Raw genomic sequence first — 27,771 nt, 5'->3', positions numbered from 1 at the left:
GCCCAAAAAACGAAATCTCACATCCCAGGCGCCCCTGGCAACCACCAGCGATTTAATGCAGAAGCACCTCACCTCTTTTTTAAATCCATGGAAGAGGCGAAGCTGCCTGCCTGAGGTCACCAAGAAATGGCGGACTGAAGATGAGGCTGAAGCACCTGCTTCATACGGCCTCTCCACGCCTGTCTGCCTCCGAACAGCTCCAAAATGGGAAAACTTGGAAGGAGGACTCAGGTGCCCTTCACAGCTGCTATTTCCTCGTGTCTCTGATCAGAGTGAGCTCCTTGAGGGCAGAGATTGTGCTGGCTTCACGGTTTTCTCCAGCACGCAGCAGGGCACGATATATAACAAGGCCCAAGGCTTGTTGAGCCTAGGTGAGTATCCCTCCTACCCCACTGTGGACTGGTGCTTCTTGAGGACAGAAACCATGTCTTAGGCATCTTTATTTCCTGGCACCCTGTACATGTACGTTGACTCTTAACAGAAGGGAATTTACTAGAAGGCTGAGCACATGGTGGTTAAGAATGTGGATTTTCTGTCAGGTGGGCCTGGGTTCGCACCCCACCTATGATACTAGCTTTATGAACTCTGTAAGAATCACGCTAGGACAATGTCCTCCTCTGAAAAAAGGCATAATATTAAATTATATTTTTATCACAGAGTTGTTAGGAAGATTACATGAGATGCATACAAAAACATTTCATCATTAGAACCCGGGACATGACAAGCATGCAGTAAATATTAGCTATTATATCATTATTGGAAATTCTGTATACTTTTAGTATTTATGCTACATTTGAGTTCCTAAACTAGATTCAGGACTTTTGGACTATCCATATGAAACATATGGGAAAAGCTCTAGAACACAGAGAACCTAGTAGATAGACAATATCTGGCAATAGATGATGTTCAATAAATATTTACTGAATACTAAATAAAGGAGTGAGCCACATATGCTTTTAGCAAGAATCATCAGCCCACACACAGAAAATGAGTAAATGCATTAAAGGTTGCTAACTAATATCTGACAGGGAGAAAATGTCAGTGTCCCAAGTTCTGACTATAAACAAAGAGGAGGAACAACCATATAACCTATGGAAGGTATGAAGTCATAAAGCAAGACTGAAAACTGGAGACTCATTCTCAGGACAATATGATCACAAATTTCTTTTAATATTTAGCCTTGTTTATCCCTCCAAATTAAATGTCACTTGAATTTTAGGTAAAAAATTGCTTTCTTTGCAATATTTTCTGTCTTGATTTTATTACAGAAATATGTATATTTTAGAAAGTACTTGCTTATATAATAGTAGTTGATTACAATTTGAATTTCTTGTTTGTTTATTTGTTTTATTTTTTGGCCATACTGCACACACAGCATATGGAATCTTATTCCCTGACCAGGGATGGAACCCACAACCCCTGCATTGGAAGCTCAGAGTCTTAACCACTGGACCACCAGGAAAGTCCCTATAACTTGAATTTAGATTCTGAAAACATCAGGATCTATTTTAGAGACATTATTTGGTGGGATGTGGACCTCAGATTTTGAGGGAGAAATTAGATAATTGAAAGTCAATGCCCAAGGTGGTGTGATGATGGTGGATTCTCTCCCTAGGTCATGACAGGAAGACCCTGTTTGTATCCCAGTTCTTCCACATTACTAGTTGAGAGACCCTGGACAAATTATTTTCTGTCTCTGAGTCTGTTTTTCATAATTTGTAATACGAGGTCGCTGACTTCACCTGATGATTTACTGGAAGGACATATGCAGAGTTCCTGGCATGTGGCATGTATTCCCTTCTATTCTTTTCTTGTCTGCCCTAGGTCTTCATTGATGCTCGCAGGCTTTTCTCTAGTTGTCACAAGTGGGGGCTACTCTCTAGTTGTGGTATGCAGGCTTCTCATTGCAGTGGCTTCTCTTGTTGCAGAGCACTGGCTTCTCTTGTTGCAGAGCACAGGCTCTAGAGCTTGGGCTCAGTAGTTGTGGCACACAGGCTTAGTTGCCCCACAGCCAGTGGGATCTTCCAGACCAGGGATCGAACCTGTGTCCCCTGCATTGGCAGGTGGATTCCCAACTACTGGACCACCAGGGAAGTCCTCCTTTCCTCTTTTAAAGGTAAGAGATGAGCATGAGACCTGTGGTAATTGCCAATAATATTCATTCTCTTAGGCTCCCCTTCTCAATCTAGGGTATGCAATCCTTCATCAAGAAAGCATCTTCTGAGAGGAGGAAACATTTTTCTCAAATCAGTTGTGCATATAATCAAATTTTGCATTTTTTTTTTTTAAACACAAGAGGCTCTTTAGGCCGCAAACCACATTGTAAAGTTCAGCTCAACCTCAGCGTGCATTCTGGCTGGCTACTCTGGGCAGACTTTTAAATCACATTGGCTGGAATGAATAGTGCTTCATTCAGCATCATTACAATGACCACCCTGGTGCTATTAATATTCTTTGGGCTGCCCAAAGATGCTTGGTGGCTGAGGGACAAGTCAAAGAGTTTAATTTACCTTTCTGAGCATCTGCAGGTTTTGTTTTCAACAGAGAATTTCAGGTTACATAACTGTCTTGGCTTCTGCTTCAGAAAGTGAACCTTGATTCTCTAAATTAACTTTTCAATACAGATCTTCAGGAGCAGAGCCTGTTGTACCTGGAAGCAATTTGCCCCCAAATCATTTGGAAGGAAACAAGATGCCTCTTGACTTCTCTAGACACTTGGCAGAAGAAGCAGGAGTAAGAACATTCTAATCATAACTAGGTAGTCGTTAAAAGTAGAGAGACAGTCTAAAAACCAGGCTTTCTTTTTTCAAACTCTTTATAACTTTACCCTAATTCTGTCCATACTCCACTGGACTGGTTTGTTCCCTCCTACCAATCACTGTTGTGGGTAGGCATTTTGCCAAGGGTTTTAGAAAAGGGTGTTAAACAAAGGGAAATGTAATATGATGAAAATGAGGCTCCTGGGAACACAAGGAAGCAAATGACAGAGAAATATAAAGTAAATATACTGTTCTGTCTAACACATGTGAAATCAGTTTTGAATTAACACCTAACCCCAGTCCACAAGGTGCTTTTCATTTACTCAAGAGAAAGACACATTTCAGTGTGACATGCAGAGTGCTAAAATGAACAATTTTTAGGAACGCAGAGGAGGAATATTAGAAGGAGGGGGCATTCAGAGACTAATTAACAATAATATACAACTCATAACATGGGCCTATTTGCAGATATGGATGATATAATCAAAGCTTGAAACTGGGACTAATAAGATGTTCATATAGTTAGTATAATTCAGGGCTTAATCTTGTATCTAAATTTTTACTTCAAATCCTATGTGTTTTCCCAATAGTGACAGGAAACAGGGCCATGGAACAGTAGTGACAGGGCCATGCAGAGTGGTTTCATATCAGTATACTACAGAAATGGAACTAAAGTGTAAAGGGCTTGCAGGAGGAATTCTTTTTTATTGAAGTATATGAATTTCTGTGTTGCAGGATGAAAAAGTTCTAGAAATCTGTTGCATGACAATGTTTATACTTACAGAACCGTACATTTAAAAATGGCTAAGATGATAGATTAATGTGTTTTCACCACAATAAAAAACTCTAAAATGTAATAAAATGTTATAAGGACATAAATATGCCAATAACTGTTATCTATAACAAATATAACTGATACATATGGAGCACTAACTGTATGCCAGGAACTGTGTTAAATATTTAACATGGACTATCTCACTTATTTTAATATCTCTTTTTGACAAATGAAAAGCCCAAAACCTAGATTAGGTAACATGCCTAAGGTCCCACACAATTAGAACATGAGCAGGCTGACTGTAAAACCATGGCTTCATCAGTCACCTTCCACATGAAGTCTCCTTTACTGAACTGTGCGATCAAAGTATGCAATTCAAAATCAGATACTCTTTTTTTCTTGCCTTGTGCACACATGAAGAACTAGATAAAGAAGATGACGACTCACTGAAGGTCAAAATTGAAGTCACTGATAAACTGTTTTTAACGGGACTTCCCTGGTGGCACAGTGGATAAGAAGCTGCCTGCCGATGCAGGGGACATGAGCTCGACCCTTGATCTGGGAAGATCCCACATGCCACGGAGCAACTAAGCCCATGCTCCACAACTACTGAGCCCAAGTGCTGCAGCTACAGAAGCCCGTGTGTCTAGAGCCTGTGCTCAGCAACGAAAAGCCTCCGCAATCAGAAGGCCGCACCCCACCATGGAGGGCGGCCCCTGCTCACCGCAACAAGGGAAAGCCTGAGGAGCGACAGAGACCCAGCACGGCCATAAATAAATACATAAATGGGTGTTAAACTGTTTAAAGGACGGGGTCTATATATGCTATGACCGCTCTAGTTGGTAGAGACTGTACTGCTGAGCGTTAGTCAGGTAACCAACCTCCCAGTGTTTCTCCTCATTTAGACATATCTGTGGCATACTTTTGGAGAAGGCAACAGCAACCCACTCCAGTACTCTTGCCTGGAGAATCCCATGGACGGAGGAGCCTGGTAGGCTACAGTCCGCGGGGTCGCTAAGAGACACGACTAAGCAACTTCACTTTCACTTTTCACTTTCATGCATTGGAGAACGAAATGGCAACCCACTCCAGTATTCTTGCCTGGAGAATCCCAGGGACAGAGGAGCCTGTTGGGCTGCCGTCTATGGGGTCTCACAGAGTTGGACACGACTGACGCGACTTAGCAGCAGCAGCAGCAGCAGTGGCATACTTTGCTGCAAAAGGAGGTCTTTCCAGGTAACGAGATGACGTCTATCTATGACTTGACCTCAAATGAGTCACTTCACTGTCATCAGTTAGCAGGCATCTCAGGGTAGATCCAGTTCACTCTGTGGGAGCCCTGCAAGTTTCCTGATGAACTTTCTATTTTCTGAAGTAATTACGTTTGACACCCCAGGCTGACTAATATCAATGTGTGACCAGGTTAAGTACTGAGCTACCCAGCTTTTGCAGTTGTGAAGTTATAGGCAGAAAAACACAACTGGACACCAAGAAGAAGGTCACTGTGCAAATATGATGTCTGGACTCCAGGTAGAGAGGGCCAACTATCAGCATGGGTGTTTCTATTGCCGCCTCTGTATTGCGTTTACAGGGAGACTTGCTAGTCAAAATACGGTCCGTGGACAAGCAGAAACAGTGACAGCTCACCTGGGAGCTGTTAGAAATATAAAACTCAAGCTGCATCCCAGAGCTACAGAATCAGAGGTCTGATTTTTAAATAATCCCCAGCTAATTCATATGCACATTAATATGTAAGAAGCCCTGATTTAAAAAGTATACATTTTTAGCTTTAAGAATTCAGTGTTTACTAAATATGTTTAACTGCAAACTAAATTACCACATAAAAAGGAGAAATAATTGAATATAGTAGGCAAGATTATCATAATTAATTACACAATATTTTCACATGGTTTTTCTACCTTAATCCTTTTATTAATAATACCTTTATCTCCCCTGTCTTCTTACTTCTTATCTTCCAAAGAAGGTTTTTACCTGAGAGATTGCATCTCTCAGGCAGGATTTGAACTCAGCATTCCAACTCTAGATCTCCAAACCTAGCTGTCAATCACACTACCTTGCTCAAGGAATTCAGAAGATCACTTGAACTTGGAATGATCAGACAAAGTAAGACATGAACTGACACTTGAAGAATGGGTGAGGTTTGCAGAAAAGAAGGATTTCCAGTAGAGAGAAACAGCAGGCACGCAAGTACTTTAAGACTGCCATGTTAAGGGAGGAGCCTTTCAGGGGAAGGCTGTAGAAAATATTTAAATGTAGGGGTCATGTCTCCACAAGAGAAATAGGAAGAAAGAGTGAAGTAACAAGAGAAACCAGATCATGGAGGGCCTTAAAAGCTAGGCCAAAGGGTGCAGCTATTTGGTAACTCAGCATAAGGAATGGATTTTCACAAGATAAGTTATTCCGGTTTTATTCATTAGGCTTAGAATTTAGTATGCAATGAGTAAATATGCTGTAAAAATAAGAGACAGATAAATTTCAAGAAACATATAGGAAAACATTTCCCTACCCTACTTCACGTGGCAGTTACACCTTCTGTAATTCTGCACCTGCTTCGTTAACCGTTGGCTATATCCCAGGAGACCTGGCATCGCTGCTTTTTGACGGGGGCACTAAGGATTTGCCAGAGCACTTGAGAATGTGCGAGAATAAAGAGACCATTGGCTAGGAACACAGATATCTTTTAAGTAGGGCATTGCATGGATGATTCATCTCTAGAGTATCAAAAGAATGTGGAGTTAGTAACATTGCCAGAGTGGACCTGAAAATGTACTATAGGTCATTGATGTGCTAGTGAGAATGTTTTTCTACAAAGGGTCACAGATACAGAGCAACTTGATTCTTAAGCAATTTAACAAAACATAAATGGTTGCTATTTAAATTAAGAACAGGAAACAAAAAATAACTGTATAAACACTAAAAAAAAGTGATTGAATAAAATGTGAAGATTAAAAAAAGAAAAGAAATCAGGAGAAGGAAAATTGATAGAGGAGGGACAAACATGTAAGCAGATGCCAGGGAAGTGGGGAGAAAGGATAAAGAAGGAATAAGAGAAGAAGGTATAATGGGAAGACAGTTTATTGAAAGTAATCAAGGTTTTTCATATCCATTATCTACTGTAATAATACTCTAATCCCATGTGATAGCTCTTATACCCATTTCACAGATAAAGAAGATACTACTGGAGATTAAATTCCCCAAATTACGGTGGTAGAACTGAAATTCAAACATTCAATTCATTTAACCTCCAGGAGGTACTGAAGTAATGTCAATCAGAAGCCAAACCAAGTTACTGACTTCTCTAACATCTGTTTTCCCATTTATAAAATGAACTAGTACTTGTAAAGCTATTGGTTACAGTCATTTTCTTGGGCTCCAAAATCACTGTGGAGTGACTGCAGCCACAAAATTAAAAGACACTTGCTGCTTGAAAGAAAAGCAATGACAAATCTAGACAGCATATTAAAAAGCAGATACATTACTTTGCTGACAAAGGTCCATATAGTCTAAGCTATGGTTTTCCAGTAGTATGTACGGACAATGAGAGCTGGACAATAAAAAAGGCTGAGTGCTAAAGAATTTATGCCTTTCAACTGTGGTGTTGGAGAAGACTCTCAAGAGTTCCTTGGACTGCAAGGAGATCAAACCAGTCAATCCTCAAGGAAATCAACCCTGAATGTTCATTGGAAGGACTGATGCTGAAGCCGAAGCTCCAATACTTCGGCCACCTGATGCGAAGAGCTGACTCATTGGAAAAGATGCCAGCAAAGGTTGAAGGTGGGAGGACAGGGGACGAGATGGTTGGATGGTATCACCGACTCAATGGATGTGAGTTTGAGCAAAGTCTGGGAAATAGTGAAGGACAGGGAAGCCTGGCATGCTTCAGTCCATGGGGTCACAAAGAGTCAGATACGACTGAGTGGCTTAACAAGCTTAACAAATAATAGCATCAACCCTTTGAAAAAGATTGGGCTTCCCTGGTGGCTCAGAGGTTAAAGCGTCTGCCTGGAATGCGGGAGACCCGGGTTCGATCCCTGAGTTTGGAAGATCCCCTGGAGAAGGAAATGGCAACCTACTCCAGTACTCTTGCCTGGAGAATCCCATGGAGGGAGGAGCCTGGTAGGCTACAGTCCATGGGCTCACAAAGAGCCGGACACGACTGAGCAACTTCACTTTGAAAAAGATTAGCTAACAGACTACCGATAACTACAATTCTAAAGCCTCCTTACTTCCAGGTTCAAGTTTGAGGGACAAAAACTCTCGGGAATCCTTGGTGTTTGGGCAAAGAATCCTCTATAAGGCACCAAATATTCCCTAGACTGAATCCATAATGTCACCTACGTATACATCTTTGTGTTTCTGTTCCGTTACATGCAACTCTGCGAAGAGACTTAGCCTGCCAGGCTTTTCTGTCCATGGGATCGAACCTGCGTCTCCTGCATTGCAGGTGGGTTCTTTACCCCCTGAGCCACTTGGGACATGAATCTGAGCAAACCTCGGGAGAGTGGAGGACAGAGGAAACTGGTATGCTTACAGTTCATGGGGTCTCAGAGTTGGACACAAGTGAACGACTGACCAACATTGTTTAACTCCATGTCTCAAAGTATCATAGTATCAGTAAGTATTATCTCTGTCAACAAAATCTAAAAACCATTCTCAGGTAGTTAAAAAGGGAGTGTTTGTATTCCGAAAGCCTGGGAAGGAGCAGGAGTGTAATCCTTACAGTACTGCACATAGAGGATAGTGAGAGCAGCCAGCGAGACCTACATCTGACCTTTCAGCCCCTAGACTAAGAATCCTCATCCCATCTTACTGATGGTTGTCCTCTCTCCTCTCCATTCTTTTCACAGCAGAGATAAGAGATATTTCCCTAATGGCAATATTGATCCTGTCACTTTCCTGCTTAAAACCATTCAACTGGCCCCACTGCCTTCAGACAAAAAATCAAACTCCAGTTGGGCATAAAGATCCTTGTGTGATCTGGGCCCTCCTTAGCACTCCAGGCTCCACCAGACACTGGTCTAAGCTCCATCCTATTAAACTGCTTCACTTCCAAGGACAGGAGCTCCTTCATGCTGTCCTACTTTCCTACTTAATGTTCTTCCTCATTCCCACTCTTCAGGGCTAATTTCTCAGAATTTCACATCCTGGTTTTGATATTTTTTCTGCACAGAGCCTTCTATGATCCTGTTGTTAAGATGCATTAAAAGTTCCTACCTGGGCAGTGTATAAGCCCCTATGGCATTGCTTACATTGTGTTGCAATTGGCCCGTAATTGGATTCTAAGCTCCACGAGGACAGAGACCATGTCTGATTTGTCCTCCAATGCCTAGTGCCATACACAGCACATAGCAAGTACTGAATAAAGATCTGCTGAATACATTTTAAAACTCTATGGAAAAAAAAATCCTATTTTTCTGCATTCAAAGGCGGGAACACAGTTTTGGGGTATTATTTGCTTTTGGATTTTCTTTTGCTAAATTGTAATTCCCTGTTGAAGAAAACTACACATCCATAAATCTATAGTCAGAGCCCCAAGCCACAGACAAGTAAAAAGAATAGTCATTAAAAGTGACCACAAAGAGTCAATAGCCTTGGCAGCAAGTTCTGGGTTCCTTGGCGGGGTCTTATCCTCACCTCCTAGCCTTCCCTACCTAACCAGTGAAATTAATTCTAGTTGCTCTGTTTTTCATTTCTATAAGAACTTCAAGGTCCCTCAGTAAGTTTTGTATGGAGCTAGTGACAAAAATTGATTAATAGTGCAATAAGCATTGCTTTAAATGCACTATGGTTTTAACATGGAATCCATATACTACCTATCCCCAAGGGTATGAAGACTTTCAAAATCCTTTCAATTTCTCATTAAAATGCATTCTAAAAAGAATTAGGTTACTGGCATGGATTATACCCATTTTGCAGATAGAAACCAGAAGACAGAGAGGTCAGGGACAATTTTCTTTTGAGCACATAACAGAATGTTTTGAAAAGTGGGTGTTTTCATTCATCCTTAATGTTTTATTGTGTTTGGGTTTTTGTTTTTGTTTTTTTAAATAAAACTTTCTTCTAGACTTTAAGCTCCTTGCAGGCAGACACTAGATCTTACTTTTCTTTTTGTTTGTAGCTTAGGTTCTAGATTGTGCAGCCATGTTAGCTGAAATGTTTGCCCAACTCTTAAAAGTTCTCTGCTGTGTTCTTAAGCTTATTGTCAGGGAAGCATCTCTATCTTGTGATTTACTGGAGAAAAATCTCAGTTTCAAAAGAAACAAATGTTTTCTGATTTCTTGCTTTCTACTTCAACAATAGAAGTTCAGTCGCTCAGTTGTGTCCAACTCCTTGTGAACCCATGAATGGCAACATGCCAGGCTTCCCTGTCCTTCACTATCTCTGAGTTTGCTTAAACTCATATCTATTGAGCTAACAATAGAGGACCTACTTGAGTATATTTTTCAAATAAGTAACTCCTAGATATGAATGCAGATATTTGCAAATCTCTCTGGAGATTAATGGGTTACTGCCATGTCTTATGGAGAAGGCAATGGCAACCCAGTCCAGTGTTCTTGCCTGGAGAATCCCAGGGATGGCAGAGCCTGGTGGGCTGCCGTCTATGGGGTCGCACAGAGTCGGACACGACTGAAGTGAGTTAGCAGCAGCAGCAGCAGCCATGTCTTAAAAGAGGAACAGCTAGAGAGAGGAGAGAAAGAAGAGCAGCTGAAGGTTTTTAGGTGCTTAGTTACATGGTTCAACAGTAGCAAGGAAAAGCAAAAATAAAAACAAAAGCAACTATTTAATTAGTACAGATGGAGAAAAACAGCCCATAGGCTAATTGATTATAGCTATCATGACAGCTGATTACAGTGTCTGCCTGTAAAAATACAGGGCCAAAAAATAAAGTTACACACAAAAATGCATAGCTCTGGGACTTCCCAGCTGATCCAGTGGCTAAGACTCCATGTTCCCAATGCAGGAGGCCTGGGTTCAGTCCCTGATCGGGGAACTAGATCCCACATGCCTCAACTAAGACCTGGTGCAGTCAAAGAAATAAGTAAAATATTTCTAAAATGCACAGCTCTCTTTGGCTGTCTTTCATTGGTTCTTTGGTAAAATGCCCTCTAAACAGATGATGCAATGCAATCCAGCCCTTGTTGGGTAATAAAGTGAACCCAATGATGTATGGTGGGAGCTCTGGTCAGCTGAGCACAGAAATCTAGGCAGTCTTGCTGACTGTGGCTTAGACTGTCTTGGGAAGTAAGTGCTCCAGCAACTGGAATTCTGTGTATAAAGGCAGAACCTCTGGGATACTTTTTTTTCTCTTTTTAATTTTTTTTAGTTTATTTTTGGGATAATTCTTTTTTGTGCCCCAGTGACTTATAAGAAATGACATTATTAGAGTTAACAATCCACTGTCAAGTGAACCATCTGCATCCAGGTGTTTTTTAAGGGCTGAAGGTGATTTTCCCTCAAGCTTGCTCCCAATCCCCCTGGTAGTCCATTCTGCTCAAGCAATTGCATGTGTGCATTCGGGCTCAGTCATGTTTGACTCTGTGTACCCTCACAGACTGTAACCTGCTAGGCTTCTCTGTCCAGGGGATTCTCCAGGCAAGTGGATTGCGATTTCCTTCTCCAAGGGATCTTCCCAACCCAGGGATCAAAACAGCATCTCCTGTGTCTCCTTGCATTGGCAGGCAGATTGTTTACCACTGAGCCACCTGGGAAGCCCACTAAAGCAATTACAAAGACAAACATGGCACATATCCTTGGGAGGAAAGTAGATCATAAACAGCAAATTACAATGCAAGATGCTGAATTCTTTGATGGTGTTCTGTGGGCCCAGAGAAAGTACACACACTGCTGATGGGTAGTGGAGGATAGAGAAGTCTTCTCAGAGAAGGTCTAGAACTGGGCTTCTAAGGTCAGTAAGAGTTGGTCAAACATATACATGTGTAGAATATGTGGCATGGGATCTAAAAAAGATTAAATTTTCAAATAGAGAAATATTTTGTTATTTATGAAAGTTACACTATTACTGTTAACTGGGAGGCAGAGTGTTCTGGCAGGGAAATAACACCCTTGAAGGTACTGAGAAATATCCCATGCTGGCAACAAGGAACAGCTCTTTGTGGCTACAAGAGGAGAGGGGATTTCCCTGGCAGTCCAGAGGTTGAGACTTCTAACTACAGGGAGTGGGGGTTCACTCCCTGGTCGGGAACTAAGATCCCACAAAACGTAAAAAAGAAAAAAGAAAGAGGAAGAGGAAAGGAGTAACAGCGGAATTCTTGATTTAGCAAGATGACTTTGTTGGCAGAGTGGAGAGTGGATTGACAGGTTAAGAGAGGGAGACGGAATCAAGGAGACCAATTAGGCAGCTGTTATAAAAAGTTCAGTCAAGAGGAGTGGGACTGCTCTCTGATGGCACAACATAAGTAAACGTTGCCCCCTCCGGTAAGGAGAACAGGCAGCAACCAGGTTCTTACACCGCAAGGCCAGCTTGTGCCTCAGTCTGCTGACAACTGAAGGTCACATTCACGTGCAGGCACCTGCAACCGGGGCTGGCTGTGTTCTTAGACTCTTGTACCTATTGGCGCTAGAGCAGCGGTTCTCAGCTCTGCCTGCTTCTCACCTGGGAACCACTTTTAAAATGTAGGTGCCTCGGCTCCATTCCAGACTGACTGAATCAGGATCCCTGGGCAGAGCTCCACTTGTTAAGTGCCCCACACAGCCAGAACTGAGACCCACGGCCCAGCAGTCAGGCAGAACAGTGACTTTTCAAAGTCTCCAGGTGTGTGTGTCTGGCTGTGGGGACACATGGTAACCAGAGGAGGATGCCGCTGAGCCAAGCTGATCGTTCTAGGAGAGACAGCCTGTCAGCAGATGAGTGAGTGAGGCCCTGCCACCATGTGACCTGAGTGACTTGCTCTTGAAAATGTTGAAAATGCCTCTGAACGCACCCAAAGGAGGGGTTCCAAAAGAATAGAGGGGGCCGACTCCACAAAAGCAGAATATAAGACAGATTCTCAATTACCTAGTGGACATCAATAAGGAGGCAAGAGAAAACAAAGGTCTTAGCCTTGGTCCCTCATGAATGGGCTGGATAGCTTTCATAAAGTTCACCTGTATATTACACTCTGCAAGCAGAACTCTGCACACTTAAGACAAGGCAGTCTTAGTGAGAAGAATGACATCTGCGACTTCCCTGGTGGCCCAGTGGCTAACATTCCACGCTCCCAATGCAGGGGGCCTGGGTTCGATTCCTGGTCAGGGAACTAGATCTAACATGCCACAACTAAGTGATGCCGCGTGCCACAACTAAGACCCAGTGCTGCCAAGTAAATAAATGTTAAACAAAGACAACATGTATTCGAATCACGTCTCAGTGACGAAAATCATTTCCGTTTTCCAAGCTCTTACACTACAAAAGATACTACTCTAAGGACATTGCATTCCTTGTCTTGTTCAAAACTCTTCAAAACCCTGGGAGATAATTCTTAGATTCCACAGGTGTAGAAAGGAGATTCTGAGAATTGAAGTAACTTGCGAAAGCTTACCGAGCTGGGAAGCAACAGGTCCAACCCTGAAACTGGGTCAGATCAAGCCAGTGCTGGTAACGACCATTCTTCCTGCTTACATGTCTCCAGGATGCACAGCCCATTCTAGAATATAAACTCCTTGAGACCAAAGGCCAAGTAGAGTTTAGGATTATCTTTGAGTCTCTCCCCTAGACATCCTCTACTTTTTTTTTTTGTAATTACTAGATTTTAGGACCGTAAGAGAATTGGATCAGGAAAGTTCTGTCAGTATCAGACCCCTCTCTCCCACTGCCCACTGGGTCTGAGCATCCTTCGTGGAGGGAGGATTTCAGAAGCTTCCTCTGCCGAGTCCTGAGCCTACTCTTAGGGGAGAAAATGATCAATACTTGGAGCCTGAGAGTCCTTTTTGAATTTAATGTATAAATCTATTGATCGTATTCGTTTATTGTAGAAGTGAAGCTAGGCACTCAGGGAGTTTTTGGTTTTTTTTTTTTTGGCTGTGCCATGCAGCATGGCATGCAGGATCTTGGTTCCCCAGCCAGGGACTGAACCCACACCCCCTGCTGTGGAAGCAAGGAGTCTTAACCACTGAACTGCCTGGGAAGTCCCAATCAGGAAGAATTTTAATAAGTAACTGGGCCTTTAGCACATGAGACCCAAGAGTTTAATGACTTGTTCAAAGCTAGTTTTTAGTAGACATGTTTTTACCTACTACTTAGGGTTTCCCTGGTGGCTAAGGCAGAAAAGAATCTGCCTGCAATGCAGGAGACCTGGGTGTGATACTTGGGTTGGGAAGACCCCCTGGAAAAGGGAATGGCTACTGAGTCCAGTATTCTTGCTTGGGAAATTCCATAGACAGAGGAGCCTGGCAGGCTACAGTTCATTAGCTGCAAAGAGCAGCTAACACTTTGGGTATTTTATTATGTCCAGGAAGGAAGAGAAGGGAAATAGTTATGGGCAAGGCTAAAAGGACACTCAGACTGTAAAACTGAGATCAGTGTGAATGCATGAGTATGTTCATTCATTCAACAGATATTTATTATTAAGCAACCATCTATGGGCAGTTTTTTATTTGTGTGGTTCCAACATGCATGAATTTCAATTACTATGGCTTAATTAAGGAACAGCAGTTCCCTAACAACAAGATTCAAATTTCAGTTACCATAGTATATTAACTGTGAGTAAGTAAAGTATAAACTTGCTACTAGCTCTCTGGTCAACAGTCACTAATAGTAACAAGTGCACATTATGTTCCCCGAGACTTATTGGGTCAGTTCTTTCAAAGTCTGTTGGGAATGGGTCACTTCAGACCTATTGTTCAGTTCACATACAGACAGCAAAGCATGTAGTTGTTTTGCTTCCTCATCTTCTGGTGGTAAACCCACACAACATTTTACAGAAATGGGTAATGCAAAGAGGGAATTTGCCAACGAAGATTGAAGTACAGCAAAGAAACAAAAATTGATAATGCTGTAAGTGAAATTCAAGTGGAACAGTGGACTTTTAGAAGCCATAGCTGATCGTGGGAATATTGACACTGCTACCCTTTGAGAAAAACCAGATACACAGTCAGGGGAACTTGACCAAAGGCAAACTTAGGAACATGAACGAAGAAAGTAGTTGGGATGAAAGGATGAAGATGTCCCAGAGGAAATAATACTGGCAAAAAACTGCACATTAAAAGAACTCCCAGAGATATTTCATAACATTGAAGTACAAGGGATAAAAGGTTGGAAGCTGATCCAAAGCTAGAAAGGACTGTGTGACAACTCACTAAGGCATAGAAAAGCTGCTTGCTCAATATCTTAGCCAATGGTACTTTTTCCCCATTGATTATTAAGATCTCATCTCTATGATCTCTGCCTATGATGCAAAAGCGAAAACTGCCTCTATTATGTGCCAGGCATCAGAAAACACAGTCCCTGCCCTCTTGGTGGTCTTAATCAAACAAATTAATTCTGAAAACCTGTGATTAATTGTTCTGTTTAATGAGGGTGTTGGCTTAGCTCAGAGCACCCATTAGGGATTTACAGAGGAATTGTAGGAAGCTAAATAGTAAGGGGGCGGGCATTGAATATGGAAAGAATAAAATACAAAGGAAATGTTGGGAGGGGGTACTCCCAGTCTGAAGAGAATGCAAATCCCCCAGCCCAGCAAATCTACATCCTGCCCAGAGGCCCAGTGAGGAGTGACTCTGGGCTGGTTTTTAAACTGGCTGCCAACAGCTCAAATATAATGGCAGATACATATTAACTGACAGCAGAATGCAGAGATACAGGTTAAGGTTCCTTCTCAAAAATAATCCAGAAACTGAAAATGCTACCAAGTGTCATTCTCAGCCAACCTGTGTGAATAAATCTCTTAAAACCAGTGCAAAGTGTTTGGATGCAAATTTTCAAAGCTATGAACATGCAAAGTAGAATCTAAGGATGCAAAAATACATTCTTCAGGAAATCAAGTCACAGGAATATATGAAATGACACATCTGGTTTTAGGCACTGGCTATGATTTTTAAGTCCAAAATGTATGTTATGTTGGGTTGTATTTTTCCATCATAAAATGTATGAATTTTCAATGTATGGCCCCTACCAAGGAAGATGTAAGTCTACGTTATAGGCACGTGGATACTCCCAGTCACACAACTGGTAAGAGGTAGAGGCTCCTTAGGACTCATCTCATCCAGCCTCTGCAGTCAAATTTTTAAAAAATTAGGTCAATTTAGTCTCGGGTGTGCGCTTCAATCATGTCCAACTCTTTGTGACCCTATGGACCATAGCCCATCAGGTTCCTCCATCCATGGGATGGATGCTCCAGGCGAGAATATGGAGTAGGTTGCCATTTCCTCCTCCAGGGGTTCTTCCCTGCCCCAGGGATGGAACCCCTCCTGCATTGGCAGGCAGGTTCTTTACTACTAGCGCCACCTGGAAACTTAGTCTAGGGAGGCCAGTTGTCTAGCTCCACAGTCAGATTTCTGCCTCATAATATCAACAGCCAACAATTACTGACTGCTGTGTGCTAGGCATAGTACTGAGGAGCTTGTTTGTTTCTTTTGTTGTTGTTGTTTGAATACAGTTGCTTTACCATGTGTGTTAGCTTCTGCTGCACAGCTCACATGCATGCATATATCCCCTCCCTCTAGAGCCTCCCTCCCAGCCTCCCCATTCCACATTTCCAGGTCATCACAGAGCACCAACTGAACTCTGCTGAGGCGCTTCTACTGGCTTGCCCAAAAGGTTCATTCAGGTTTTTGTTTTTTTTTCTTTTAAACTGAATAAACCTTTTGGCCAACCTGATATATGAAGCATTGCTTCTTTAAATCCTCACAGATCCATGAAATATTTGTTGTTAGTATTACCATTTTACAGATGTGGAAACAGGTATCTGTTATTCAATCCACTTCAGCAAACCATGAGGGAGCTATGATCTGAAAGCAGGCAGAATGATCTGAGCTGACATTCTTAACTACTAAAGTTAAGAGTGTAAATAAATGACTTTCTCTGGATGTTTAACCCCCTAAATAAGGTGATTATGGTCCCTGTCCTCTAGACCTATACAACTAATTTTTCAATCTTACAAGGTAAGTAATGTCATTCCCATTTTACAACTGAGAAAACTGAAGGCAGAAAGTTCACTGGTTTCCCAAGGTTACATGGCTTAAAAGTGGGATTTCAGCCCCTGCGTCTCTTGTTTCTTTCAGACCTGTAAGCCCACCTCCCTCCCGGCATTAGAACCATTCTGTCAGCAGACTCTGGCTATTTGAACAGAACTTGCATACATCACATATCTGATCTGAAATCAGTGTAGATCCAGGCATTTCTGGAACCCATTTAAGTCAGCCACAAGAATTTCACATTCCTAAATCTCTCTCTGGTACACAGTATCAACCGTCAACTGCTCACATGAGGCAGATTTATTATGAGGAGGCCAGTGGTGAATCAGACTAGTGGAGTGTGGTTCAGGGGTGGCACTGAGGCGGAGGGAGAGAAAAATTTACTGATTCTTGTTCCCCCAGAACACAGACAGCAACAGACGAGAAAACAGAACAGCCTTGAGGAGATGGCTGCAAGCAGTGGGTGCTAAGAAAAGGCAGGCGTTGCAGCTCTAGGAAGGGAGAGGGGAGGGGCCTCCGCTGTCCTCTTTTCAGAGCCCTGGCCACGATTCCCCACTGGTCTCTCAAGAGAAATGGGTCTGAGAAAAGCCGCACGGTTCTCACCACAGCTCCTTAGCCAGTTTCCAGAGGTTTTCAGCATAGCAGGCAACTGCTCTCCAAAGTCAGCTCTGCTCCCCTCTTCCTGGCTGACTCTACGGTGTATCAACTCCGCCCGTCAGCACACACTCCTGACGCTCTTGAGTTGGGGCCAAATCCTCTGAGGAGTGAAGCAGGTGGGGCCGCCTGCTCAGGCTAGTGGCAGAGCTAGTTTGAGATGCTTTGCAACACAAAAGGGCCAATTTAAGAGATGGGATTACTTTCCCCATCCACCCTTTTTAAAGCAGTTACAAATCATTTTCCAGATGTTGACTGTTTCACTCACCTCTCTCTCTTTCTTTTTTCTCTTCTCATCTAAAAAATGCCTTAGCGCTGGAAAGGTGGTGGACGTGGACGCCTGCCCGGGGAGTCTGCTGAGGGAGCCCGGAAGACTTCTTAACCCCCAGTCCCATCCCACCATCCAGCTTGGCCACTGGTATTTGGAATTCCAATACTGAAGTGCTAGTCGGTATCTTCTTTTAAAATGCAGAAGTGAGTAAACAAAGTTATTCACACTGTAGAGTTAATTCTTCAGCTGGCAGGCTGGAATCTGCCGGCTCCCCCAGGCCAGGAAGTGCCTGCTTACATCAGCCTTTAGGCAGGAAGAGTATTCAAAAAGGGATGGTTTAGGGATGCCAAACTTCTAAGTTTATCTTTTTGTGTGGCAACTCCAAGTCGAGAAACTAGGTCCCCTCAGCCTGAAAGATCAACAACTCTTTTCATTTCTTTTAAACCTTAAAATCTTCTAATGGCAATGTAGTTTAAACTTATCCTGATATCCTGAGGATGAATAGTTAAAATTTGGAAATTAGAATGATTTTTATTTTCTCCTAAAGTATTTTCCAAATCTGCTTAGGGACTCTTAATTTTCACATAGGCTGCAATTTTCTTTCTGTTTTGATCTGTACGGTACATGCATATGAAGCTAAGGTGTAGATACTGCTATTCATATATTGATTGACTGATCTGTTGCTAAGTAGAGCCTAGACATTTAAATTTCCTCTCTCAACTATTGATCATCATTACAATTCAGCTTAGTATGGTACTGTTACTTTGCCCTATCCGTTGCTACTGAAATCAGATGTTGTGGTCACCATGGTAACCACCTACCCTTTATCCCTGTTACTTCATTTATCAAACTAAGAGTGCACAGGCTCAGAAATCCTATGATTTTTTTTTAACTCTAATAGAAATCAATCAAACTCACCTAAGATGGGGAGTCATTTCAGTGTAAATGTTTTATTTAAAAAATCAGTTGAAAGCATGTTCAGAAACAAATTATCACTGGGAAAACAGAACTAAGGGGTTGAATTGGCTCAACTGCTTGGAGATTTTTTTAAATGTCCAAAGTGGTTTTCATAAAATGAGATTATCATTGACACTTCGAACTGGTCTTGATGGAATGGCTGCCTTGATGGGCTTGAAAGTTGTGGGAATCTGGAAGTTTTAGGTTGGGTCATACAATGAAACAATAAGGTCTGTTTAAAGCACACCTCTGGGCATAAAAGTATATTTTTCTCTATGGACTCCTCTCCCTCCCCACATGAAAATATTAGGATAAAAAGTAAAAAGAAGAAAAAACTACATGTATATTTATGGCGAGTCCCTTTGCTGTCTACCTGAAATTTTACAATATTGTTAATTGGCCACTCTGGAGGAGAGCCTGGCAACCCACTCCAGTATTCTTGCCTGGAGAATCCCATGAACAGAGGAGGCTGGGGGGCCACAATCCATCGGGTTGCAAATAGTCCAACACAGCTGAAGCAACTTAGCACAGTCTGCATCCTCCAGTACAAAATAAAAAGTTATTTTTAGAAAAAAATTTTCCTTAAAAGCGATACTTTTCTTTTTTTTTTTTTTTAATTAGTATTGACTGTCAACCATAGTTCTAGATGACAAAGGAACACACTAAAATCAGGTGCGTCCCTGAGGCTGGAGCTAGGAGTCCACACAGAGACAGATAATCAACGAAACCCCCAGAAGGATGGGGGCTGTACAATCACGGAATGTGTCTCTATTAAGTACCATTCTTTGATCACCATTTCCAAGGCAAGTCACTTACGAGTGGAAGCTGATCACTTCCACGTGCAAAGGTAGCTGTTGCAAATCCTGTGAGAAAGACCACAACTGCCTAAAAGATAACAGTGCATAGAGGAGTTTTCATCAAGAATCCTCTTCCTCTTTCTCTCCAGGTATCCTAAAACATTGTCTGTTTTGGCTTCCAAAACAGACAGTAACTCCTACAGATGAAAAGTCTCTTCCTGCCCTCAAATGTCTACCTTGCCTAAGACAGGTGTTTTGCCTCTTCCCAATCACCAACATGGACAGGAGATAATTGCAAAATGACTCTCCCACCATTGCAAAATTATTATTTCTAATAGATTCTGGTCTGCAGGGACCAAGACTCTCCGTTTCCTCTGCTCAGTAGGGTTGAGACTCCACTTTCAAGCTGAAAGGGTTTATTTATTTATTTTTATTTGAGTATAACTGCTTTACAACGTTGAGTTAGTTTCTGCTGTAATGAGTGAATCAGCCACAGGTGTACACATATCCCCTCCCTCCCAACCCCATCCCCATCCTACCCCAGAGCACGGAACTGAGCTCTTTGTACTATAGAGCAGGTTGCTACTAACTATCTTACACATGGCTGTGTATGTATTGAATGAATTTATTCTTTTTTAAATTATTTTAATTGGAGGCTAATTACTTTACAATATCGTTGTGGTTTTTGCCATACATGGACATGAATCAGCCATGGGTGTACATGTGTCTCCCCCATCCTGAACCCCACTCCCACCTCCCTCCCCACCCCATCCCTCTGTGTTGTCCCAGAGCACCAGCTTTGAGTGTTCTGCTTCATGCATTGAACTTGCACTGGTCATCTGTTTTACATATGGTAATATACATGTTTCAATGCTATTCTCTCAAATCGTCCCACTCTGGCCTTCTCCCACAGAGTCCAAAAGTCTGTTCTTTGCATCTGTGTCTCTTCTGCTGTCTTGCATATAGGTTCGTCATTACCATCTTTCTAAATTCCATATATATGCATTAATATGGAGGGCAGGGAAGCTTGGCGTGCCGCAATCCATGGGGTTGCAAAGAGTCGGACACGACTGAGTGACTGAACTGAACTGAAATACTCTATTGGTGTTTCTCTTTCAGACTTACTTCACTCTGTACAATAGGCTCCAGTTTCATCCACGTAATTAGAACTGACTCAGATGGGTTCTTTTTCATACCTGAGTAACATTCCATTGTGTTTATGTATGACAACTCCCTTATCCATTCATCTGCTGATGGACATCTAGGTTGCCGCCATGTCCTAGCTATTGTAAATAGTGCTGCAGTGAACACTGGGGTACATGTGTCTCTTTCAATTCTGGTTTCCTCGGTGTATATGCCCAAGAGTGGGATTGCTGGGTCATATGGCAGTTCTATTTCCAGCTTTTTTTTAAGGAATCTCCACACTGTTCTCCATAGTGGCTGTACTATTTTTGAATGAGTTTATTCTATAGCCTCTGCACAGACAACCTCACCCACCGTGATCAACAAATCTACTTATTCCCTGTTTGAGATTGTGTGGGGATGAATTTTGAGTGTAATGCTCATTAATAGGCCACACAGGACCCTCCGAACAGACTTGAGGGGCTCAGGGACCATCCTGAGTAGAGGCTACTGTCCCTGTCATTCTTAGCCATTAGCAGTGGTCCCTCCCCACTTCCGTTCCCCACTTCCCAGGGCTCATCTGGTTTGCAGGGATGAGGTTTACAGGGAAACTAACACTTCAGGGTACATTTGTACTCTGAGCAATGAAAACACTGACATCTGGAAGGCCTGGAATGCTCACTGTCACTTGCTGCCCTTTGCCCATCTGCTGGCTGCCGCGTCCTCCCGAAAAGCTCCCAAGATTTCTTTGTAGCTTTTCCAAAATGTCCAGCCTCCTCCTTGAGTCAACAAGTCTTTCTAATTCTACTATCTTCTATGCAAAAGAGAAAAAAAGGGTGAGGGGCACAGAATGCAAGACTATCAGATTCGAGATTTGATTTAAAGCTCAAGACTAGGGAGCCTGGAGACTTGATTCTAGTCTCACCCCAGCCAAGTCCAATGGAATGCTTTTAGTCACATCATTTACGCGTAGTCTTCTCATCTGTCAAAATGCATATTTAATGAGATCAAACAAGAGGAAGTGCTCCAGAAAGTTAAAAATTTAGTACAAATGTCAGATGCCACAAACCTACTACACAGTAGATCTCATACTATAGTTTTGAGATTTCAGACAAAATCATGGATTTCAGAGGACATTTTCCTTCATGTCATAACATGTTAGAAACTTCAGCCTCAAACCTTGATTCCATATCTGATGAGATATTAATCAATCCCCTCAATCCTACCTCCAAACCATCTCTCTAGAATGTCTGTGTCCCTCTTTGTCACCACTATCATTGACATGAATGAGGTTCTCTCTAAACTGGTTCCCTCCCTCTCAACTTACCTTCTGTCAATGAATTAGCCACACCAGCTGTCACAGAGCTCTTTCTAAAATGGTCAACCCATGTCGCCTCTCCTTCATTAAAGTCTTTTGCTGGCACCTCATCCACTACAGCATAAAGCTCACATCTTAGTGAAGCAAGCCACTCCTTCCACAGACTTGCTCTCCTGACAGCTTCTCTTTTCACTGTCTTCTTCCTGGAGAACTAGTGACTCTGCACAGATAGCTCTTCTTTCCTTTTTGTCCACCAACTCCATTCATTCTTCTAACACACCTTCAAACACTGCCGCCCCTGGGAATCCTCCTGAACTTCACAAACTGAATTAATGACCACCCTGCTATTCTCACCACACCTTCTACACACCTCTTATTCCAATAGTTCTCACATGGGCCTGAAATATTTTGGGTCCATGTTTTGCTGTAAGTATCACTATTAAGGGGCTTCCTGGGTGGCTCAGTGGTAAAGAATCTACCTGCTAATGCAGGAGACATGGGATCAATCTCTGGGTTGGGAAGATCTCCTGGAGAAGGAATTGGCCAGCATTCCTACCTGGGACATACCATGGTCAGAGGGGTTTTTAGTCCATGGGGTCACAAAGAGCCAGACATGACTGAGTGACTGACCACGCACATACCACTGTTAAGATCCAGGGTAGCATTTCTAATGGCCTGGTTCTACTGAATCATGAAAGACTCAGCACAAATCCATGAACACATCTGACAGCTCTTGGGCAAGAAGCCATCCCTTACCTTACTTTCGGTAATGACCTATGTCATAAAGCCAACACCCTTGGCTTAAGCCTAAATCACAGACTCCTCCTTCATGAAACAGATTTAGTTTCTGGGAGCCTGTCTGGTTCCTCCACTTTAAAACTGAACTGAGCAGGGACTTCAGGGCTTATATATCCATGATGGCAAAGTAGTGCTACAGATTTACTTTGCCCAGGTATAAGTCAAGGCCAGTAGAACACTGTTGCCCTGATTTTGGTTCTTTCCTTCTATGATATAAGGATAACCATTGTAACTTCTAGGTAGGTAGCTAGCTGCCAGGTTACTATACTGTGAAGATCTCTGAATAAATTATTGGAGACAATGGTAGGTTAGGAATATTTCCACCCAGGAGAGGGATGTATAATCATATCTTTCTTGTGCATCAAATGCATAGCAGACAAAGTTTGAAGACTTGAATTCTGCTGAAGTTTTGCCCTAGTCCTGTTCACAGAATGCTATAAAGGGTAATATTAATAGTTAATTTTGGAAATTCCTTGGTGGTTCAGTTATTAGGAATCTGAGCTTTCACTGCAGGGCATATGGAACTGAGATCCCGCATGCCATGTGGGAGAGCAAAAAAAAAAAAAAAAATTATTCTGAAAGTGATTCTAAATACAAGTCTGAAAGTGAAAGTCAAAGGCACTCAGTCGTGTCCGACTCTTTGAGACCCCATGGACTATACGGTCCATGGAATTCTCTAGGCCAGAATACTGGAGTGGGTAGCCTTTCTCTTCTCCAGGGGTCTTCCCAACCCAGGGATCGAACCCAAGTCTCCCACATTGCAGGCAAATTCTTGACCAGCTGAGCCACAAGGGAAGCCAACGTCTAATGCTGGGTAATTTCCATTCAAATCCAAAGCCAAAAAAGAAAAGGGGATCTTATTAGACATAAGTTTCATGGGGCATTTAAGTGACAATTAACGAATCTACAACAAAGGTAGGTAGAGTTTTCCAAAAATATGTGTCAAACAGTAATGACATCTGCATGGGACAGACAGCCCAAGCTTTCCTGAAAAAGAAACACCCCAATCCTCCCCAGGTTAATCATGCTTCCATATACAGGAATTACTGTTCCTTAGCCCCAGAAGTTGGGCATGACAACCTGGGGCCTAGGGACAGTTTACACTTAGAAGGATTTGTCAAAATTGATTATATAGCACATCACTTTGCATTAAGTCCTTTAAACCAGCCCAACCAATCTTCACAATTCTCTGTGAGCTGAAAAATACAGGATCATCTTTCTCAATGATACTGATAAAGGAACTCAGCAAGAGTCAATTCTGTGGAGCTTTTGAGCCTTCATACTCCATTCTGGGCAAAGTAGAATCAGCAAACTTTAAGCACCTTAATAATTGGGTGTTCTGCAGTGAAGCTAAGTTGCCCATTCCTACACAGATTCACTTACTGCTAAATGAACATATGAATATTTAAATATTTGTTGTTCAGTCACTAAGTCATGTCCAACTCTTTGCCACCCCATGGACTGTAGCCTGCCAGGCTTCCCTGTCCTTCATTATCTCCCAGAGCTTGCTCAAACTCATGTCCATTGACTTGGTGATGCCATCCAACTATCTCATCCTCTGTTGTCCCCTTCTCCTACTGCCTTCAATCCTTCTCAGCATCATTGTCTTTTTGTATCAGGTGGCCAAAGTACTGGATCTTCAGCTTCAGCATCAGTCCTTCCAATGAATATTCAGGGTTGAGTTCCTTTTGGATTGACTGAGTTGATCTCCTTGCTGTCCAAGGGACTCTCAAGAGTCTTCTCCAACACCACAGTTCAAAAGCATCAGTTCTTTGGCACTCAGCCTTCTTTATGGTCCAGTTCTCACATTTGTACCTGACTACTGGAAAAACCAAAGCTTTGACAATATAGACCTTTGTCAGCAAAGTCTCTCCTTTTTAACATGCTGTCTGGGTTTGTCACTGCTTTCCTTCTAAGGAGCAAGCATCTCTTAATTTTATGTCTGCAGCCACTGTCTGCAGTGATTTTGGAGCCCAAGAAAATAAAGTCTGTCACAGTTTCCGTTTTTTCCCCCATCTATTTGCCATGAAGTGATGCAAATAGATGCCATGATCTTAGGTTTTTGGATGTTGAGTTTTAAGGCAGCTTTTTCACTCTCCTCTTTCACTTTCATCAAGAGGCTCTTTTGTTCCTCTTCATTTTCTGCCATAAGGGTGGTATCATCTGCATATCTGAGATTATTGATATTTCTCCCAGCAATCTTGATTCCAGCTTGCACTTCATCCAGCCCAGCATTTCCCATGATGTATTCTACATATAAGTTAAATAAGCATGGTGACAACATATAGCCTTGATGTACTCCTTTCCCAATTTTGAACCAGTCCGTTGTTCCATGTCCAGTTCTGTTTCTTCTTGACCTAATATAAGTTTCTCAGGAGGCAGGTCAAAGTGTCTTGGTATTCCAAAGAATTTTCCACAGTTTTCTGTGATCCACACAATCAAAGGCTTTATCGTAATCAATGAAGCAGAAGTAGATATTTTCCTGGAATTCACTTGCTTTTGCTATGATCCAATGGATGTTGGCAATTTGGTCTTTGGTTCCTCTGCCTTTTCTAAATCCAGCTTGTACATCTGGAAGTTTTCAGTTCAGGTACTGTTGAAGCCTAGCTTGAAGGATTTTAAGCATTACCTAGGTAGCATGTGAAATGAGTGCAACTGTGTAGCCGTTTGAACATTCTTTGGCATTGCCTTTCTTTGGGATTGGAATGAAAACTGACCTTTTCCAATCCTGTGGCCACTGCCAAGTTTTCCAAATTTGCTGACATATTGAGTGTCAGACTTTAACAGCATCATCTTTTAGGATTTTACATAGATTTAAATATATCTTCATTAAAAAAAGAGAGCATGATACTTTATATACCATAATGTCAGATCAGAAACCTTGCAACTTGTGTCTGAGAATTAAATTGCTTTTTAGAACTCCAAATAAAACAAAACAAACTTTTTTTTAATTGCAGAAATGGCACAGATTCATTATAGAAAAAAGGAAGAGAAAAAATAGAACAAAATAGGTCAAACTTATGATTATTTCCTTCTATGAACTTTTTTTAAACAAAGTTGAGATCACACCGCACAAAAAAATTTGTGCTTTACTATTTCAAATGCTGTAAGTGCACACGTTTTCCTGTGTGTTAACAGGTCTTTGTCCAGAGCATTTTAACGATTCTTTAAAACTTTATTGAGTAGGTATACTATAAATTACATAACATTGCCCCATTGTTGAAAATTTGTGATACAGTATTTCAGATTTTAAGAATGGATGTTTAAGCTATGATGTATATGATTTTCCCTAATAATTTAATGACAAAACATCCTAACAAGGGTCAGAAACACCTACATAATTTTTATTACATATAGGCTAGTGGTTATGAGTTAATTCTCTAGAGTTAGTATACTCAGTGACTTGACAGTATGGTTCTGCCTCATCTGAGTGCCTGAGTTATATAGTCTTCACAACATATGAAATTTTCTTCTCCACTCAATGAGAATAAGAGTTATACTTACTAGGTAATCACTAAATTAGTGTCATTAAAGTACTTAGTGCAGTGTTTGTCACACAATAGTCAGTAAATATTAGCTATTTAAGAATAATTACTGCTATTATTAGTATTTTTTATTCGAAATTATTGGCAGTCATTATTGTTGTTATTAGTAGTAACTTATTATTAATCATATGATTTTGCTGGGCTGTGGCTCTATTGTCAGAAGAGACCAAATGATACTTACTGATTAATTTAGACCTAACCAATTTTTAAAAAATACATCATTTAAGGAGAAAATAATTTTGCATTTGGGGATATGATTTCAGAAGGCAGCTATAGAAAGTTCTTTTCTGGTGAAGTCACCACTTAATTGAAACAGTCTGTCTCAGGAAAAGACCCTGATGCTGGGAAAGATTGAAGGCAAAAGGAGAAGGGGGCAGCAGAGAATGAGATGGTTAGATAGCACCACTCACGCAATGGACATGAATTTGAACAAACTCTGGGAGATAGTGAAGGACAGAGGAGCCTGGAGGACTGCAGTTCATGGTATTGCAAAGAATCAGACATGATTAAGCAACTCAGCAACAACAACAATCTTAAGGTTGGTAGAGAGCTAAGGAATAATTTTGTGTTACATCTCTCCTTTTAGTCCACCAGGTTATCAGGTGACTTTCAGCTATTCTTGAACGTCTCACCCACTGGGGAACTTCTTACCTACTAAGGTAGCTCTTACACTTAGAAAATTCGTTTTATATTGAGCCAAAATATGTCTTGCTTTAGCTTCAATATATTAATAATAAACCCACACAGATCACCTCCAACGAGCTTTAACATTGAAGTTTCAATACGGCGTATTGATGGGGGATCACAGCTTCTAATGGATTTACTTCCGAGTTTAAAAGAGGCTGCTGAAGAGTCCAAAGGTAGTGAAGTCGAGACTGCACTGCTGGTGAGAAACTGAGAAGACTAATGTGCTCATTTGGAGGAGCAAATGGGAACCTGCTCCAGTATCCTTGCCTGGAGAAGTCCATGGCCAGAGGAGCCTGGCAGGCTACAGTCCACGGGGTCACAAAGACTCAGACATGATTGAGCGACTAATGCCACACCACACCACGTATTCATTATCGTGTGTGCTTTTCTGCAAACTGAATAATCTAAAATAAAAGGAAAGCTTAATGATTTTTCTCGGGAAAAGTTTTCCTAAAGCTAGAATTCTAAAAATGGCTTTTTAAAAGTTCATTTGGAAGCTCCTTGACAGTTTCATGTTTCATCTGGGGAGCAGAATGGGGGAGTTGCTGCCTTGGGACGAGTTTTGGCCGAGTTGGTAAGCTTGCAGCCCGCCTTCTGAGGGCATCTGCTTCTCCATAACTGAACCACTTTCTACAAGGAAGCGAATGCTTAACTATTAAGAAATTGACATCAGATGGCAACCTTGGTAAACAAGGGGCTATACGAGTCACAAAACCGTATCTCTTGATACTGTTGATCATTATCTCTACAGATTTGTTTTATAGCCATCAGGCCTACATACCATACTCATCTTATTAGAAAAGCAGAATTTCTCTGCATAAAGATAACCTGACTGGAGTTGCTATTATTTTTCTACTTGCCATCTTTAGCACAGAAGCTGGTAAGTAGCTGGTACTCAATAATTACTCTGGCTGATTGTATAACTATCCATTCCTG

General features: G+C 41.8%; 1 protein-coding gene across 28 annotated transcripts in view; it reads right to left on the bottom strand.

Moving 5' to 3' along the window:
• The window catches only part of DLG2 (discs large MAGUK scaffold protein 2), a 2,233,668-nt gene that overhangs the window by 250,564 nt on the left and 1,955,333 nt on the right, over positions 1-27,771 (bottom strand). The window contains exon 1 of one of the 28 annotated variants that reach the window (XM_070457206.1): positions 17,290-17,309. The exons of the other annotated variants lie outside the window; for them this stretch is intronic. The gene's annotated coding sequence lies outside the window, so the exon portion shown is untranslated. Of the gene's footprint in view, positions 1-17,289; positions 17,310-27,771 lie in introns of those variants that run through there. 28 annotated transcript variants of the gene reach the window in all.

The sequence above is a fragment of the Odocoileus virginianus genome, chromosome 28 (assembly GCF_023699985.2).
Source record: "Odocoileus virginianus isolate 20LAN1187 ecotype Illinois chromosome 28, Ovbor_1.2, whole genome shotgun sequence".
Classification (NCBI taxonomy): Eukaryota; Metazoa; Chordata; class Mammalia; order Artiodactyla; family Cervidae; genus Odocoileus; species Odocoileus virginianus.
This window is presented reverse-complemented; position numbering and strand designations above follow the sequence as displayed.